The 17,655-nt window shown below is 48.5% G+C and overlaps 1 long non-coding RNA gene across 1 annotated transcript; it reads right to left on the bottom strand.

Moving 5' to 3' along the window:
• Positions 1-5,076: 5,076 nt before the first annotated feature.
• LOC144170844 (uncharacterized) lies at positions 5,077-13,078 on the bottom strand. The gene is made up of 4 exons (XR_013322688.1): positions 12,820-13,078; positions 5,800-5,929; positions 5,508-5,729; positions 5,077-5,441 (listed from the first exon to the last, which is right to left on the bottom strand). It is a non-coding gene; the product is annotated as an uncharacterized LOC144170844 (long non-coding RNA).
• Positions 13,079-17,655: the final 4,577 nt, after the last annotated feature.

Raw genomic sequence — 17,655 nt, 5'->3', positions numbered from 1 at the left:
GTGCGCAGAGGGCCGGGGAGTCGTTCCACAAAAACGGTTGCTGCGCTTGGCAGTCCGGAGTGTTTACTGCAGAATGCAACGCCTGGAAGCCTTTGCCGCCGAGTTGCGCAGTTGGCTGCAGTGTCTTAGCCGGGAGCGGAAGAATTTTCCACGAGGCAAGGAAGGTCAAAATCTGCACAACAAAAGCGAAAGGGTCGCTGTAGATGCGCATCGTTGCTGCACTTCCATGCCCACTGATATCGGCTTGTTTGACTTCATGTGAGCACTAACGCGATTTGCTTGGTAGTCGAGGATTTTTTACTTTTCTAGATATAAGCAGTACATCTAAGAGCGGAACTTTTGTTATCTGCAGTCATGATGGAGACGTCGGTAACAAAACCCAACCTAATGTTGCTCACCGAAGGGCTAGGTATCACACGGAGAGAGCCCACGCGGGAGACAGACGGTGCACTCACCGAGCACATCTGCGGGTTTACCCCCTGCGTTCTCGCTGAATGCCATGTGATAGCGTCACGCTACCTTTCGCGCCGCTGTGCGCTCCGCTCACGGCACGTGTGGCGGCCGTGTGCGCTCCTTGTGCATGCGCTAGGATGCGGTTATATAAATATAAAAGGAATCTCACAACGCATGGCATCGCACTTCTCTTTCGTCTCTGCCACCGATCCCGTCGCCTCTGTCGGAAGCGATGGAAACAGAAGTGAGATCGTCTAACACCGGGTTTGAGTTTCCTTCATTTTGCAAAAAAAGTGTCCACTCATGTGCTACACCGATACAACTCGACCAACCACCGTTCATAAATCCTGCATTCATTTAACCTTAACAAAGAACATGCAAGAAAGGGTATGGTTAAGTGCATTTCACTTGTCTCTGGTTTCATCTTTTGTAGAGCCACGTGTGTGAATTCAAGTGACGTTGCATGGGTAATCACTGTGGGTGTCGTTTACAGCTTCGTTTTCAAACCACCTTCGTAGGGTGGATTGGCGGGCATTTTTTGCCCACAGGGATCGTTTTTGCTTACGTCGATGAAACCGTTGGGGGGGGGGGTGGTAGAGGTATACAGCTTTGCTGTAAAAAATGCCTGCAGTATGTGTTGTATTCCACTCCATGCCCATGATTCCACTCCATAGAGCCAGTAATGCGCAACGGCTCCTGGCCTCCCTGGAGGTGGTACCTACATTTATTAATTGGTCCTTTCTACAGTGATGTTTTTGTAACTATAATAGTATATCACGGCTGTGATAGTATTGTTTCGCGTGCATAGTATGTTATCCCAACTACAAATTCAGGCCGACCGATTTCAAGCAACTTCTGAATACAGTAGTTCCATATGACAAGTCTCAAGCTATGAAAGCTTTGAATATGGGCCGTTTGAGTATCCTTGCTCCTGATTTGTTCGTATGCGTGCCAGCACGAATCGCTGCGTAGTTTACGTAACTTTTGCTGTGCTCATTCATACCTGACTTACAGAAGCAATAGGTGCATGCGTCCTCAATTATGGCGCGGCCTTGATAGTTTCCGCGCCACAATACGTTTCCCTATTACATTTAGCACGCGCCTTCTTACAAGTGCAACTCATGGTGCTTTAAAGTGAGGCGTCTTAAAGGGACAGACAACCGATTATTGTCGAGTATATATTCTCTATCCCAAATGAAAGGGCATCACTTAAAGCACCTTGACGAGAAACGGTTTTGCTGATAACGCCCTACAACTTTTTAAATCGAAATTTTTAGAACTGCGAATTTTTAAAATGTTTAGAAACACATATACAATTTAACATTGTACAAATACTTGTGTTGAAAGGTTTTCAATACGTACATAAACGTTTCAGCAGTTACAGTAGCTGCTAGGTTTGCAGGTCGGCTACCGAGTCGGCTTTCTAAGTAGAAAGCCACAACGCATTCACAAGGCCCACCTTCACCTGGAACCATAAAACACACTGGCGACGGGGATGCGTACTGAGATCGCATTTTAGGCGTGTGTATTATTCCCATCCAATCCCGAATTTTAATTTTAAAAAATCTGAGAGCTGACACTATAGCTGATTAGCGATCGCAGTGACATAGTTTGTCTCGGGTGTCTGCTAGTTTCTGCATAGTGTGTCTACTAGTTTCTACCTTTAATTTTATGCGTGGTGAATAAAACTTCATGTAAAGGTCATTTCAATAGCCAACACGCCCCTTCACCAAGTGTGTAATCATTTCCTTAGCCGGTGCAGTATTGCATTCTGGGTCAATTTTCCTGCTTGGAACTTCTGATTATGCTAGGTGGCAAGTTGAAGGTGAACTTGAGTGAGTTTGTGTTGTGGGTGCCCAAGAGTATTTGTGAGGGTGTAAAGGTGGGCAGGTGAAGGGCCGTTTTGTAGGCTTTCCATGGAAACACTGGTTCCAGAAACATCTTTTTTTTTTGCTTTCCAACCAATTCTGATGAAACTTCATAGGCTTGTTCAGTTTTTTTAGCTGATTTCAAATATCTAATTAGTTTTGATGTGAGGCAACTAGTTTCTGTGTTAATTTTAAAAAAATTCCTTGGTTGTTTATGAGAACAGTAGAAAAAAAAACTATTCAACAAGATTGCCAGCAAGACATGAATAGATACCAGAAGTTGTGGAGAATGAAACATGGGAAGCAGTTTTTTGTTTTGCAATCACACACAAGTTTACACCAATTCTAACTTCTAGGTTTGAACTACTATTGCTAACCAATTAAAAATAATGCTAATTAAACAAATACTGAAATGCAAGATCTGCTTCCCATATCGCATGGTTTACACATTCAGCTTCACAGTGCGAAAGAAGTGATCATTTCTAGTTGCACTACATGCTGGGATGTACTGTCCGCATCAAATGAAATGCGAACATGAAAATATGGACTAGAACGTGCAGAACGAGAACGGGCTAGGGCAAAGGCCAGTTCTTCGTCCTCCTTCGGGTGTTTGGTTTGGGTGGAGCAGGGGTCAAGAACTTTGCTCGAGCAGTCGGTGGCGGCTGAAACCATAGCTCCACGTGGCTGTGTCAATACAAACAACGTGCAGATTTCCTCGAGTTCCTGGACTCGCAGCTCTCTCTCCGCAGGGGTGGAGATCTTGTCGAAGGCGGTCTTCTCATGTAAAATGCGGAGGCTGTCTAATAGGTGTCTGCTCGCGGTTATCTTGGTGAGGTGCTCCAGGTGCGCAGTGTGTTGCACGGCTTGCACCTTGATTTGTTCTTCGAAAGTGTTGCGCGCACCCAACGCGTCATATTTTTCGTTTGGAGCGTGCATGGGTATTCCTAGGGCTTAGTAATGCTCATTTCTTGATGAGGCTGCTTGGCTTGCAGTCATTTTAAAATATTTACGGAATTGTGGAGTTGGTAGGGGTTTGTGTGAGGGAGAGGCTGGAAGATGGGTACTTGTTGTTAAGGGGGGATATGGCGATCCACCCGCCCCAGTTGACTGAATATTGCTTCACTACAGTTCGCAAACTGGGGTCACTTCAAATGTAAGCTGAATAATCTTGCGCAAGCGCTGTTGGGTAATGAAATTGTAGGTGTAAAACTATAGATCAATGGTCATAATAAATTCCTGCGTAGGCTAAATAAATGGTGGGAAGCGGCAGCGTCCCGTGGTGTCCTACGGCTGCGGGTCGAATATGACAAGCGTTAGGTCGGCGGGGTAGCGGGGGCGATGCTACGATATGAACTAGACATTCTAGCTTCACCGTACTATCAGATCCGTTCGCCCCTAACGAGATCCGCGGCTTGTTTGGTTTTAATAATCAGTATCCTGGAGTAGCTACCTAGCGATGATAAATAAGAGTATCTAAACAAATGGCGTAAACATGCACAAGCAAACCGCGGTATGTACGTGCGTTGCTTAAAATAAGCTGCCGACAGTTTTTACCTACGATTGCCTTTGTGCAGTCGCGCGGGCGCCGGCTGGCAGCTTGTTATGTAGCTTTGTGCTTTACACAAATATTGACGCCCAGGTGCAACATACGACGCGGGGCGCTGCGCGTTTCTCGCGCAAGAACGACCATTGCCCAGGTCAGGTTAGTTTTTCCAGACTGCTCTCGCACTATAGTTCGCGTAAATCCATATCGCGGCCTCTCAACGCCGAAAGTGCACAACAAACGTCTTCGAATCGAGCACGCATTAATAAAAAAAGTAAAAGCATTGCACGCACGGCATAGGAATCGCCGGCCAATAAGATGGCTCTAGCGGCGCCGGAGTGCGCGGTGTGCCGGAGCACGACCGGCTTTATGAATAGCGACCTGCTCTGGTAGCACAGAATGTTGCCTGAACATTTTTGCAACGTTTCCCCTTAACGTTGCCAAAACGTGGCTAATGTCCGCTTTTTTTAACGTTCGTGCAATGTTACCCAGAAACATTGCGTCAACATGATATTAGCATTGCTCTAACATGGGCGCAACGTTTGAAGGGTGTCGGTCTAATGTTTGGATAACGTTTTTCTGACGTTCGCCAACGTTGCTCCACTATTGGAGCAACCTTCCAACCACGTGCGGGACACATTTGAACAACGTTTATGAGACGTTTTTTGATGACGTTGCAGCAACTTTTCACCTACATTTTTGCAACGTGCATACCACATTTAAGCATATCACTGTACCATTCATACGTTGTGATAACATCGCTACAATCTTGCAGCCACTTTAGATCTACGCTTTTAACATGCAGTTAGCATACAAGGAACGTTGCTTCAACGTTCAAGCAATGTTTTTATGAAGTTGCAATAACATTGCTGCAATTTTGCAGTAACTTTCCAACTACATATTTCAAATGTGCGGGTAACATTTAGAAAACGTTGCTTTAATGTCCAAGCGATGCTTCCTACAACGTTACCGCGACTTTATAGATACGTTTTTTCACCACGAGGGCCACATCCGAGCACTGTTGATATGACGTTCAAGCAATGTTTCTCTTACGAAGCAATAATATTGCAGCAATGTACAGGTAACTTACAGTTACAGATATACATGCAACAATAACTAGATGAAAATAAGTTAACTTTTTCCTAGAGAGGCGATTGTTGACGGCATGATAAGCGAGCAGTTCAAACCTCGTCCGCATAAACTCCTGAAAGGTATAAACCGGTATTTTAGACCTGTATATTTATACATTTGATCCCTACACTGATCAACACACACAATTAAGGCAGTCCGGCAAAATAACGAACTAATAAATAGCGAAATTTTAAAGCAAGGAAAATGCAGCTAGCGTAAATAACAACATTGACACTCTTTAAGATGAAAGGACATGTGCGTTTTATTTTACTATGAACAATCGAGCCGAATACGTATTCTGTTAAAGCCTTGAATTTCGCAAGTACGCTGTTTCAGACGACGTCTTCGTTTTCCTCCTCCTGGGCTTGCTTGTTTGTCTTGACAAGTCAATTTGATGACATACTTGACGGCCATGAACCCAGTATTGGGTTGTTACTGCGACACTTCTGCGAAATGAACGAAAGCTGTAGTTTAGAATTTACAAAGTTGTTACAGCATAGACAATATCTCACCTCTCAGAACACCAGGAATTTTGGTATACAATATGGCCGCATCGATTTTCTTGTACTGGCAGTTCAGATGAGATTTTACAACCATTCCTGGAAAACAAACAAAAGGGCACTGCTGTAACACATAGGGTGCCCAAAAACTCACCTGCACTTCGGATGACGTTTGCTGCCAGATGAGCTTATTCGTGTGTTAGTTTTGTGGTGCTGGTAAATCTGAAGGCATTTCTGAAAACAAAACCGAAGTGGTGCAGAAAACTGAAGTGAAACAAATTTTAGCTAATGGGGAAAATCTTACCTTTAGGAAGGAATATAGCAAAACAGGCCACTCCACTTTCCAGTTTGTCTTGCTTGTTTAACTTTTTCTAATGCCTGTGTCAACTAAATTTATGACACGCACATCGCATGAGTGGGTTTCTCAAGCATTCCTGGAAAACAGAAAAGGACAAAAGTACTTAATTGTAGAAAATACCTCACAGCTTTCTTTACAGGCCATTGAGTAATTAAGTGAAAAGTCTTCAGACAGCGTGCAAGAGAATTTTCAATTAACAAGAGAAGCCGACCAACTGATGACGACGTGGCACGTCGGCAATATTGTCACGTAGCCAAGGACGAAGCAGTTGTTTGGAAAAGAAACAAGTTTATTGGAGCGAACTTGTGCTCCTCTAACAACTGAAAAGAATACAGAGGCGGCGAAGCAGTGGTCAACAAAGTGACGTACGTGCGTCGGCGAGCGTCGCAGAATCGAATGCCCCGGCGTCTGCTCTGCAGGCTTTTTATCTTTCGGCGCGCGTGGTTCTGGAACCGTCGATTCGCATCGAGAACATTGTAGATGCAAGAACATTATTCCGGGATGTTCACGTTAGATCGGAATGCTCTCCCTATCTGAACAGATAACACATGCGGCACAGAAAGAAAGAATGGAACACGCGCTTCCCTTGGCACGGAGATAACACAGACCGGCGCAGACGGGCGGTAAAAGCAAAACACAAATAAACAAACCCAATGCATGGTTCGCGGCATTACCCCCCTCTAAGAGTGCATCGACCCGATGCTAACATAAGCGACAGTCCGAAAATGAAAAGAAAAGTTCGTCATCGTTCGTAGAAAGGTTTTAAGCGAACCACGTGGACGACTTCGGGCCGCGTACGTCGTCGTGATGTGCCGGAGTCACCATCGGGGATCACTTCGTAGGTAAGTTGGCCAACACGTCGCAGAATCTGGTAGGGTCCGAAATACCGTCGCAGAAGTTTCTCGCTCAGTCCGCGTCGTCGGATGGGAGTCCAAACCCACACACGATCCCCTGGTTGGTACTCGGCGTCTCGGCGTCGGAGGTTGTAGCGGCCGGCATCCACCAGCTGCTGGTCCCTTATACGAACTCGAGCGAGCTGGCGGGCCTCCTCCGCACGTTGAAGGTATCCTTGGACGTCGGCGTTGAGGTCGTCGTCTTCTACATGCGGAAGCATGGCGTCGAGCATCGTAGTCGGTCGTCTTCCGTAGACAAGCTCGAACGGTGTCATCTGCGTAGTTTCCTGCGTCGCTGTATTGTACGCAAACGTGACATACGGGAGGACGTCGTCCCAAGTCTTATGTTCAACGTCGACGTACATGGACAGCATATCCGCAATTGTCTTGTTCAGACGTTCTGTTAGTCCGTTCGTTTGGGGGTGGTACGCCGTCGTTCTTCGGTGATCCGTGTTGCTGTAGCGTAAGATTCCTTGCATCAGCTCCGCGGTAAAGGCCGTTCCGCGGTCCGTGATTAGGACTTCAGGGGCTCCATGTCGCAGCACAACTTGGTTTATAAAGAACTTGGCGACTTCTTGTGCAGTCCCCCGCGGAAGAGCGGCGGTCTCTGCGTAGCGCGTCATGTAGTCTGTCGCTACGACAATCCACTTGTTCTCCGATCGTGACGTCGGGAACGGGCCTAGAAGGTCCATTCCAATTTGTTGAAAGGGCCTCCGCGGGACGGCGATCGGTTGTAGAAGTCCGGTGCGTCTTGTCGGCGGCGTTTTTCGTCGCTGGCAGTCCCGGCAACTCCGAACGTAGTGGGTGACGTCGGATGTAAGGCGGGGCCAGAAGTACTTCGCCTTAATTTTTGCAATAGTGCGAGCTGTGCCGAGATGTCCGGAAGACGGGTCGTCGTGGGACGCTTCCAAAATTTCGTCACGAAGGTCTGCGGGGATGACAAGTAGATAATTCGTTCTTGTTCCGGGGCTGAAATTCTTCTTCACGAGGACGGAGTTTCTGAGGCTGAATGCTGGTAAGTTACGCTTGAACGCTCTAGGCACGGCGACGTTACGTCCTTCGAGGTAGTCGATCATTACTCGCAAGTCGGGGCCGGCACGCTGCTGGGCGGCTAGGTCGCTCTCCGTAACAACCCCGAAGAACGCAGTGTCTTCATCGGAGTCTTGTGGTGGTGGGTCGACAGGGGCGCGGGACAGGCAGTCGGCGTCGGAGTGTTTCCTGCCGGATTTGTAGACGATTGTAATGTCGAACTCTTGCAGGCGCAAACTCCACCGCCCAAGACGGCCAGAGGGGTCCTTCAAATTGGCGAGCCAACACAGCGCATGGTGGTCTGTTACAACCTTGAACGGTCTGCCATACACGTATGGGCGAAATTTTGAAATGGCCCATATAATAGCCAGGCACTCTTTTTCGGAGGCAGAGTAGTTTTTCTCCTCCTTCGACAGACCACGGCTGGCATAGGCGATTACGTTTTCGCACCCGCTTTGTTTTTGGACAAGGACGGCACCCAAGCCTATATCACTGGCGTCCGTGTGTATTTCCGTTTCGGCGTTGTCGTCGAAATGAGCGAGCACGGGCGGGCTTTGCAGGTGTTTTTGCAGCTCGCAGAATGCCTTTTCTTGGTCGTCTTCCCAGCTGAAAGCGGTGCTATCTTTCGTCAAGCGCGTGAGCGGCTCTGCAATGCGTGCGAAGTTTGCGACGAAGCGCCGGTAGTATCCGCACAGTCCAAGAAATCTGCGCACGCCCTTCTTATCTTTCGGCCTTGGGAAGTTCGCTATGGCTGAAGTTTTCGCCGGGTCAGGCAGGACTCCCGCGGCGTTGACGACATGGCCCAAAAACTTCAGTTCCTCGTACGCGAAGCGGCACTTTTCAGGCTTCAGCGTTAACCCCGACGTACGGATGGCCTCGAGTACTGACTGCAACCTTGCGAGGTGTTCGTCGAAAGTCCGGGAGAATACCACAACGTCGTCGAGGTATACGAGGCAGGTGTGCCACTTCAGGCCAGCTAGCACAGTGTCCATGACTCTTTGGAACGTTGCTGGTGCCGTGCATAGCCCAAACGGCATTACCTTGAACTCGTATAGGCCGTCCGGGGTTATGAATGCAGTCTTCTCTCGATCTCTCTCGTCCACTTCAATTTGCCAGTAGCCGGTCTTGAGGTCCATCGATGAGAAGTACCTCGCATGGCAGAGGTGGTCGAGGGCGTCGTCGATTCGTGGCAGGGGGTACACGTCCTTTTTGGTGATCTTGTTCAATCGCCGGTAGTCAACGCAGAACCTCAGTGTGCCGTCTTTTTTCTTCACGAGTACGACCGGCGCAGCCCACGGACTTTTCGATGGCTGTATAATGTCGTCGTTGAGCATGTCGTCGACTTGAGTCCGGATGGCTTCCCGCTCGTGGGAAGAGACGCGGTACGGTGACTGTCGGGTAGGTCGGGCTCCATCCTCGGTTATTATCCGGTGCTTCGCCAGAGGTGTTTGACGTAACTTTGAGTTCGACGAAAAACACTCGCTGTAGCGCCGCAGCAAAGCCAATAACTTGTTCCTTTTTTCTTGCGGTAGCGCCGGATTCACGTCGAAGGGGTGCGGAAGCTTGAAGGTATCGTCGGGTGCGCGTTCAAAGTCGGCGACTGCTATCACGTCACTTGCTAGTTGCGTTTCTTCGACGAACGCAATTGCAGCGCCCTTGTTTAAATGCTGGTACTCCTCGGTGAAATTGGTGACCAAAACGTGGGATTTGCGATGCTTAAACCGCGCAATGCCTCTTGCGACAGACACACCGCGGTCAAGAAGCAACCTTCGGTCACTCTCCACGATAGCGTCGACGTCGGGAGCAGCACCTTCACAGTAGACGGTGATCATCAAGCTTGCGCGGGGTGGCAGGGTGACGTGATCATCGGCGATCCTTACAGCTGCACGGTGTTCGGGGTTCGATTCCGGCGTCATGGAGTGGTCGGAGGAAAAAGTTATCGACTTCGTCTGGAGATCGATTATTGCGCCGTTGTCTGTCAAAAAGTCCATTCCGAGAATTACGTCGCGGGAGCAGTTGGGCAAAACGACGAACACTGCAGGGTACGTCGTGCCGTCTATGGTGACGCGCGATGTGCACGTTCCACTTGGCGTCACGATGTGGCCTCCTGCTGTGCGTATGTGCGGACCGTCCCATCTGGTCATAACTTTCTTCAGCTTAGACGCAAATGGTCCGCTCATTACGGAGTAGTCGGCTCCCGTGTCTACGAGGGCGACTACATCAAAACCGTCGATGGACACCTTGACGTCGGATGCCGCCTTCCTCGAGTTCCGGGTGCGTCGGGGCGTCGCATCTCGGCTTGTGCGTGTTGACGGTCGGGCACTGTGCGTCGTCGTTGTCCATGTCTTCTCAGCGGACGTCTCGGTCAGGTCGGGTAAGCGTCGCAGCGTATAGCTGTCGTCGTGTTCGGGAGTCTCATCAGGGTTAGGTCGGGTCGTCGGGATGAGGGCATGTCGTGAATCACTGTCTTCGGCGCGTCCTTGCGTCGTTGGAGGGTTTCCGGTTTTTCGCCGTAGAGCAACTTCACCTCCAGAAATTGCTGCTTTTAGTTTCCCCCGCGTGGGCTGGGGGACCTTCCACGGGCGAAGTCAGCGTTGCTACGGCGGTTCGGCGATTGGTATGGGTAGGGCGACGGCGAACGGTTGAAACGCGCTGGGCCACGGCTGGTTTCAGATAGATACTCGTCGATCTCACGTGGTCGTTGGCCAGGGAGAGGGCGAGGTGCGTCGACGGAGAAACCACGCAGTCCGAGCCTCTTGTATGGGCAGCGACGGTAAATGTGGTCGGCCTCTCCGCAGTGGTAGCACAGAGGACGGTTATCGGGAGTTCGCCATACGTCCGTCTTCCTCGGCGTCTGGTTTCGAGCTACCGGGGGTCGGGCGGGTGACAGTGGGCGGCGGTACGGCGGGGCCTCTTGACGGCGTGTTGGAGTAGGGCGGGGTCGACGAACAGCCGCGGAGTATGTCATAGCTTGTGGCTCTCGGGGTACCTCGGATGGCGTAGAAGTTCCCAACGCTTGTTGCACTTCTTCTCTAATCACGTCGGTGAGGGAAGCGACTTGGGGATGCGGCGGCGTTGGGAGAAGTTTCCGCAGCTCCTCTCTCACTATTGCGCGGATAGTCTCGCGTAGGCTGTCGGCCGGGATCCGCGTGCTGCCAAAGTCGTTCTCATTGGCCGCGCCAACAAAGTTGCGGTCATACTGCTTAGCACGCATTTCGAGGGCTTTTTCAATGGTGCTGGCTTCGGTCACGAATTCGGCGACGGTTTTGGGCGGATTTCGGACAAGTCCAGCAAACAGTTCCTCCTTCACTCCGCGCATTAAGAAGCGCAACTTCTTTTCTTCCGTCATTTCGGGGTCCGCGCGGCGAAATAGCTGCTTCATCTCCTCAACGAATATCACGACACCTTCGTTGGGGTGTTGCGTGCGTGTTTCCAACAAAAGGGCGGCTCTTTCTTTCCGCACGACGGTAGTGAAGGTCTTAGTGAACTCGCTTTTGAACTGAGCCCAGTTTGTCAAGGAGCTCTCGTGGTTTTCGAACCAAGTGCGAGCCGAATCTTCCAAGTAAAAGAAAACGTGCCGGAACGTTTCTGCGTCGTCCCACCTGTTGAATTTCCGGACGCGCTCCAGTTTCTCCAACCATTCTTCTGGGTCTTCTGCGGGGGCTCCTCGGAATGATGGCGGTTCCCGTGGCTGCTGCAGAACGACAGGAGGATTGCCTTGGTTGAGCATGGTGCTGGTTGCGACGTTTTTCTTCTTCGTCTTCTCCGGCAGTAGACCGAACTCGGGTGGTAAATCTTGCACGCGGAGGCTGGCTCTTGTTGGACTGGCTTGGCGGCTTCCAGAGGTTGTAGTGGGCATGAAGGGTGCGTACCCCGCACCTCCACCAGATGTCACGTAGCCAAGGACGAAGCAGTTGTTTGGAAAAGAAACAAGTTTATTGGAGCGAACTTGTGCTCCTCTAACAACTGAAAAGAATACAGAGGCGGCGAAGCAGTGGTCAACAAAGTGACGTACGTGCGTCGGCGAGCGTCGCAGAATCGAATGCCCCGGCGTCTGCTCTGCAGGCTTTTTATCTTTCGGCGCGCGTGGTTCTGGAACCGTCGATTCGCATCGAGAACATTGTAGATGCAAGAAGATTATTCCGGGATGTTCACGTTAGATCGGAATGCTCTCCCTATCTGAACAGATAACACATGCGGCACAGAAAGAAAGAATGGAACACGCGCTTCCCTTGGCACGGAGATAACACAGACCGGCGCAGACGGGCGGTAAAAGCAAAACACAAATAAACAAACCCAATGCATGGTTCGCGGCAATATTAATTGAAAGAAGACGATAATTGCCTCAGTGCCCACAACGAACAAAAATTATGCTATTGTCAAGAATGGAAACATTACACAAATTACAACCATGTATTTCCTTGGTTGCCTAATTTAAATTTACCGTTTGCTCTCGAAAAATGGGATTAAAACTGGCAATGAGTTGTTTTTTTTTTTCGTATGCCATTTTCTTTAAAGTTATCAGCATCCGACGAACACCAGCTTTTCACATGGAAAGTTTGTGAATACTACAAAGACGTTAAGGCGTTGCTTTACATCGTAAGATGGTTAGCATAAGCAGCTGATAACATGGCTTAACTGCAACGCTAAATAGTGTTCTGGAACAGCATTCCGCTGAAACTCGCGTGAAATTAAACATGACAACGAAGTTAAACTTAATAGTTTTATTTTTCGCGTGCGTTAGCAGCTGTGGCAAGAAGTAAATTAAAAGCCAATCGTACGTATTAAGGTTCTTGCAGAACCTACACTCGATTTCAGCATCACAACAAAAAATCTACTGAGCGCCCACCTCACTTCGCATTAAATTCTTTCCATACAATTTAAGCGCTGAATACATGTTCCACCGTTTACAAACGTACGCATTCACAAAAGCAAGAAGGATATGCTTAGAAGCTAGAAACGGGAGGGCAGTCTTGTTCCCGCTCTTTTACGAAGTAAACTGCGTTCGAAAGAATGAGGAGAGCTCAAAAAAACAAGCGCTTACCTTCACCGGTCGGTTGCTATGAACTTAATTTCCAGCCCACAAATATTCGCCGTAACATGCGGCCACACAACAAAATTTCGTATTGGTGCCTTCTCCATTCCGCGTGATTGTCAAGAGGGCTGCTCGTTTTTGCAAAAGCGCGCTCGTTTCTGCAAAAGCGCGCGCTTTTCGTTCGCTCTCCCCCAACCCAACGCAGGGCAGCCACGGCTGCCAAGCGCAGAGGAGCAGGAGGGGACCGCTACGAGGTGCGCGCACGTGTGCGCGTGTGAGAGGAGGGTAGTACGCTGGCCAAGGACGAAAGCCTTTTCTTTTCAGTGTTTTTTTTTTTTTTTTTTACGGTCATCCCCCACTTCGCGTTCGGCTGCTAAAACTTCCTTTGCGACTCTCTCTAGAAGGGACGGGGCGACGACGAAAACAAAAAAAATAAGGCATGTAGGAAGAAAGGAACGCGCGAGACGGCGTGCCTCCCTGCACCCCGCCCCGTTTCTGAGAACGCCTGGCGCCCTGTATAGGCTCCGGAACGATCGCCGGGTGGCGCTGCACTCTCCCCGGAGGGGGAGTACGCCGGGGCGGCGGCCTATTCGGCACGTGCTTTTTTCGCTGCGCGCGTGCTGCATTTCTCGCGCTAGGAAGAGGGCTGGGTAAAATTTTCTTTCGACTTATGCAAGCATACACATTAGCCCGTGTCCAGCAAGTTCGGTTTACACGTAGAGTAGCTACTGGGTCCATTTTTGTCGACGTTTGTCTTGTCGTCTGCTACAGACGCGCCGCCTGCTACGCGCCAGTCGAACGGCCGAGCGCCCCGGCGGTTTCACGGGATTCTTGTGAAGCAGACGCCTCCCGGCCCGCTCCTCCGCGTCCGGCAAGTGCACGCGCAGCTCGCGCTGTCTCCCGCACCGCCTGAGGCATCCAGCCTCCTACTCACGAATGCGAACAAAAGGCGACCGCCGGCTGCGCGAGCCACTTAAGCCAGCACGTATGTACAAAGAGCGGCGGGAACACTCCTCACTAGCCCGAAACGAAAAGATGAAACTGAAAGCGAAAAAAAAAAAAAAACCCATATTGTTGCATGGTCAGCTGCCACGACAGTAACAAGGCGAAAGAAGAGGATCCATTCGTTAAATTCTGCATATTCCCCGCGAAAGCGCACCAAAAGGATAGACGGTAAGCATGGATCACTGCAGTTCTAAAGGTGAAATATGTTGACACATTTTTGTTTGTATCTGTGTGCTTTCAGTTTGCATTACCCGGCTTTGAAAATGCGAACTAGTGTTCTAACGAGTCCTCCCCTCTACACTTTTTTTAATGCATGCTGCCAATGATTGTTTTCCGCTATAATAAATGAACTTCGGAGTTGTTTAGCTGGTGCCGTTCGATATCGTCCATATATAACACAATAGGTTGACATTTTGCATGGGTGAAAAAAAAATAGTTTCTAGCGATTTACCTGGCTGTAGTAGCTCTGGTCCGTCTTGTCATTGTGACTTGTGTTCTGGATGGGATTGCTGCGTTGTTCGCTTTTTTCCCACATTTAGAAATACTGGTAATTAAAAGAGGTATACACCAAATTCTGTATATTATAGTAATTAAAAGTTATACGCCACAAGCTGTTCTGTTGTTTCCGCCAACTGTCACGCTAACCCATACTTGTACTCCAAGCGGGTGACTAACATTGCGAACAAAAATTTCTTCAAGGACAAGTAAAATGGAAATGCGGCGCTGTCAGCGCACCCCTTAATTAGCGTGTGCCTTTCTAATGCGTTTTTATAAGATGCAGCTGATTGTTTCAAGAGTAAGAAATAACCTATGAACCATAATCAATCACGTTTATCTTACATTTCTTGCAAGCGTCAGTGTTTCTGCAGTCCAGAAAGTCCGGATGTCAGAAGCGCGAGCACGCGAAGGGAGTAACAAACAAGAGAAAAGTACGCTGTGACCAGCTGAACAGCTGTCGCCTTGCAGAAGAAAAGATGAACCGACGACCGCCGAACAACGCGTTTTCCCCCCTTAAAGTCTGCCGGTCGAGCGGCGGGAAGCAGGTGGCGCGTCTGTAGCAGACGACAAGACAAACGTCTACAAAAATGAACTCAGTAACTACTCTACGTTTAAACCGAACTTGCTGGACACGTGCTAATGTGTATGCTTTCATAAGTCGAAAGAAAATTTTACCCGGCCCTCTTCCTAACGCGAGAAATGCAGCACGCGCGCAGCGAAAAAAGCACGTGCCGAATAGGCCGCTGCCCCGGCGTACTCCCCCTCCGGGGAGAGGGCAGCGCTTCCCTCGCCCGGCAAACTTTAGCTTCGCCTCCCGAACGCGACAAGTGTTCGATGCATTGGAGCCTCTTATGAATAAAAATTACACCAGGGAAAATCTGAAGATATATGTGCAATGCTAATAAAAGGGAACAAAAGCGAAAATGGAGAAGTTAGTTTTCAGGTTACTTGGAAGGTTCACCAGGGTTAGGTCTTTGTTTTGTTTTATTGTTTCTTATATGTTACAATATGATGGTGCTCTGACTTTTGCGCTCGAGGTAGGTGAAATGTCTATGGGGAAGTTGAAATATAAAACAGCCCACTTTATGTTTTTTATTTCAAACAAGGGTGCAAGGTGTGGACTAGTTGGAACGTTCGCTGATCAGAGGGGCTATAAAAATGACTAAATTCCACATGAAGGGGGCAATTTAAAGAACATGAACTTTGGGTTTGAATCCATTTCATTAATCAACTGTAATTACTGCGGCAACATGAAGGGAAAACACATACGATTGTAATTAGCTGGCGACATGTAGGGCTCGCACTCCCACGTCATAGTTGCACAGAAGTAGCTTGCATATAAAATTTCTCCAGTACATTAATTTTTTTCAAGCAGTTATGAGAATCCAGCAACAAGGAAATGTTTGAGCCGTCTATCTAGATTATTTTTGTCTAAGGATATACAGGCGGCAACATAAAAACAACCCGGCCATGCATGATTTAAAGGGGCCCTAAATACGCTTCCGAAGGTCGCCATTTCAATTGCGCAATCGCTAGAATACCCCTTCACGGCAACGTATACCAAATATTACACCTATTACACCTAACCAATAAAAACATGAAGTAAAAATTTGGTCTCAGTACTCCTTTAAGGCAGAAAGTTAACAGTGCGAGATGCTTGTGAAAACTTAGCAAAATGGAACTCGAAGTTTCCCTTGTCGATTCACGATTACCTTTTTATAATACAGCCGTAATCTACTACCTAAGAAAGGCGTGCAATGTTTCAACAATAGGAAAAGAAAGTTGGGAAGACATTTGTGGGTGCTGTTTTCTGGCAGGTATGAAAGAAAGCTGTATTAAGGTGCATCTGCGCGGACTTCTTAAAGATACGGTCAACACGCGTCGAATGAAAAACACGGAGTATACCCGGTCAGTTTGTCTTTCCATATGGTGCAGGTTCCCCAAAAGAACATGAGTTGTAAAGAGGCCGCGTAAAATTTGGGATGTACATGGTGAAGTGATGTGTAGAGGAAGCTAAGTCGGAGCAGAGTAAACTCGATACTATTTGATGACGGCATAAAAAGTTATTTTCTTGTAGTAATTCCAGTTTATTCAGCAAATAATTAGTGCGAAATAACACACGGCAATGAAACCCAAGTTCTCATTCGTATGTACTGACGTCAGAATGCTGCGCCGTCCGTTTCATGCGCGCGTTGGGTTAATTAGCAGGCGCTGTATTCGGTCAGTTTCCTGGATATATGCGGCATGCACGTGGACAAAAACGCACCCGACTGGCATTTGTACAATACTCACAAAAACAGCCTGATAGCTGGCCATGCGTGCCAACGCAGTCGAGGGTGAAAGCTGCGCGCGGCTTTCTGTGTTTTGCTCTTTAAGTTTAATGATGTGTTAAAATCGCCCTAAAGTATCTGATTTGACTGATTATCAGGTTTCACGCGCCGACGCTACACAGGCGATGAGGCGTGCCGTAGTAGAGGGCTCCGGATTAATTTTGACCACCTGGGGATCTAATTAGCGTGCGCCGAAATCTCGAACACAGGCATTTTCGCTTCTCGCCTCCACACCCGCAAAAAAAGCGGCTGCCGCGGCCTGGAATCGAACCCGCCTCATTCGGCTCAATCCTTGGGCTCAGCAGAACAACAGCCACCGTGGTGGGTTCCTAAAATAACTAAATCACACTGAGACAATCGGTATACCAATTGCATGAGCGACACGGCCTGCAGGGGCTGGTGCGAACCGTTAGCCCTGTATACCGCGCGGATGTTCCAAGAGCGCATTCGCAGAATGGCAAATTCGGTCTCGTACATCAGTGAAATGGTATTATTTGGGTGACATTTAGACGGATCTAAGTTGTTTTACACTGGAGGTAGTGATTTTGCAGAGCGTGACTGTCGCACCTACATAACTTGACTGGCTTTCATCTAGGTGTGGCACAGCGACGCTTTAGGTGGACGCTCATAAATTTCACGGGGACTGGACTTCACGGAAACGCGTCCATAGCTAACAAAAGCGACCACTTACAGTTATTGTAAGTCCAATCTGTCATCAAGAAATTCATGTGTCAGATGCACGCCGCCAAGAAATTTTTGCGCGTATACGTCGTACGCGTATATACATTTAGAAAAAGTGAATGACAAAAAAAAAAAAAACGGGTATGGAAATAAGGCGCCTCGTTGTTGAGTCATATCTTCAAATTATTGTGGGCACCTCACCGTAAAAAAGTACACATTTGTTCAGCAACTCATATAAGAATTAAAAGTGCGACTACCGCACGACGAGTAGAGAATTCATTATTGCTTTTGAGCGATATTACGAAGGCTGAAGTACAAATGGGACATATAA

Source organism: Haemaphysalis longicornis, unplaced genomic scaffold (assembly GCF_048455015.1).
Source record: "Haemaphysalis longicornis isolate Haplotype H1 unplaced genomic scaffold, Haemaphysalis longicornis Haplotype H1 scaffold_1, whole genome shotgun sequence".
Lineage (NCBI taxonomy): Eukaryota > Metazoa > Arthropoda > Arachnida > Ixodida > Ixodidae > Haemaphysalis > Haemaphysalis longicornis.
Note: the sequence above shows the minus strand (reverse complement) of the source record. Positions and strands in the feature narration are given on the sequence as shown.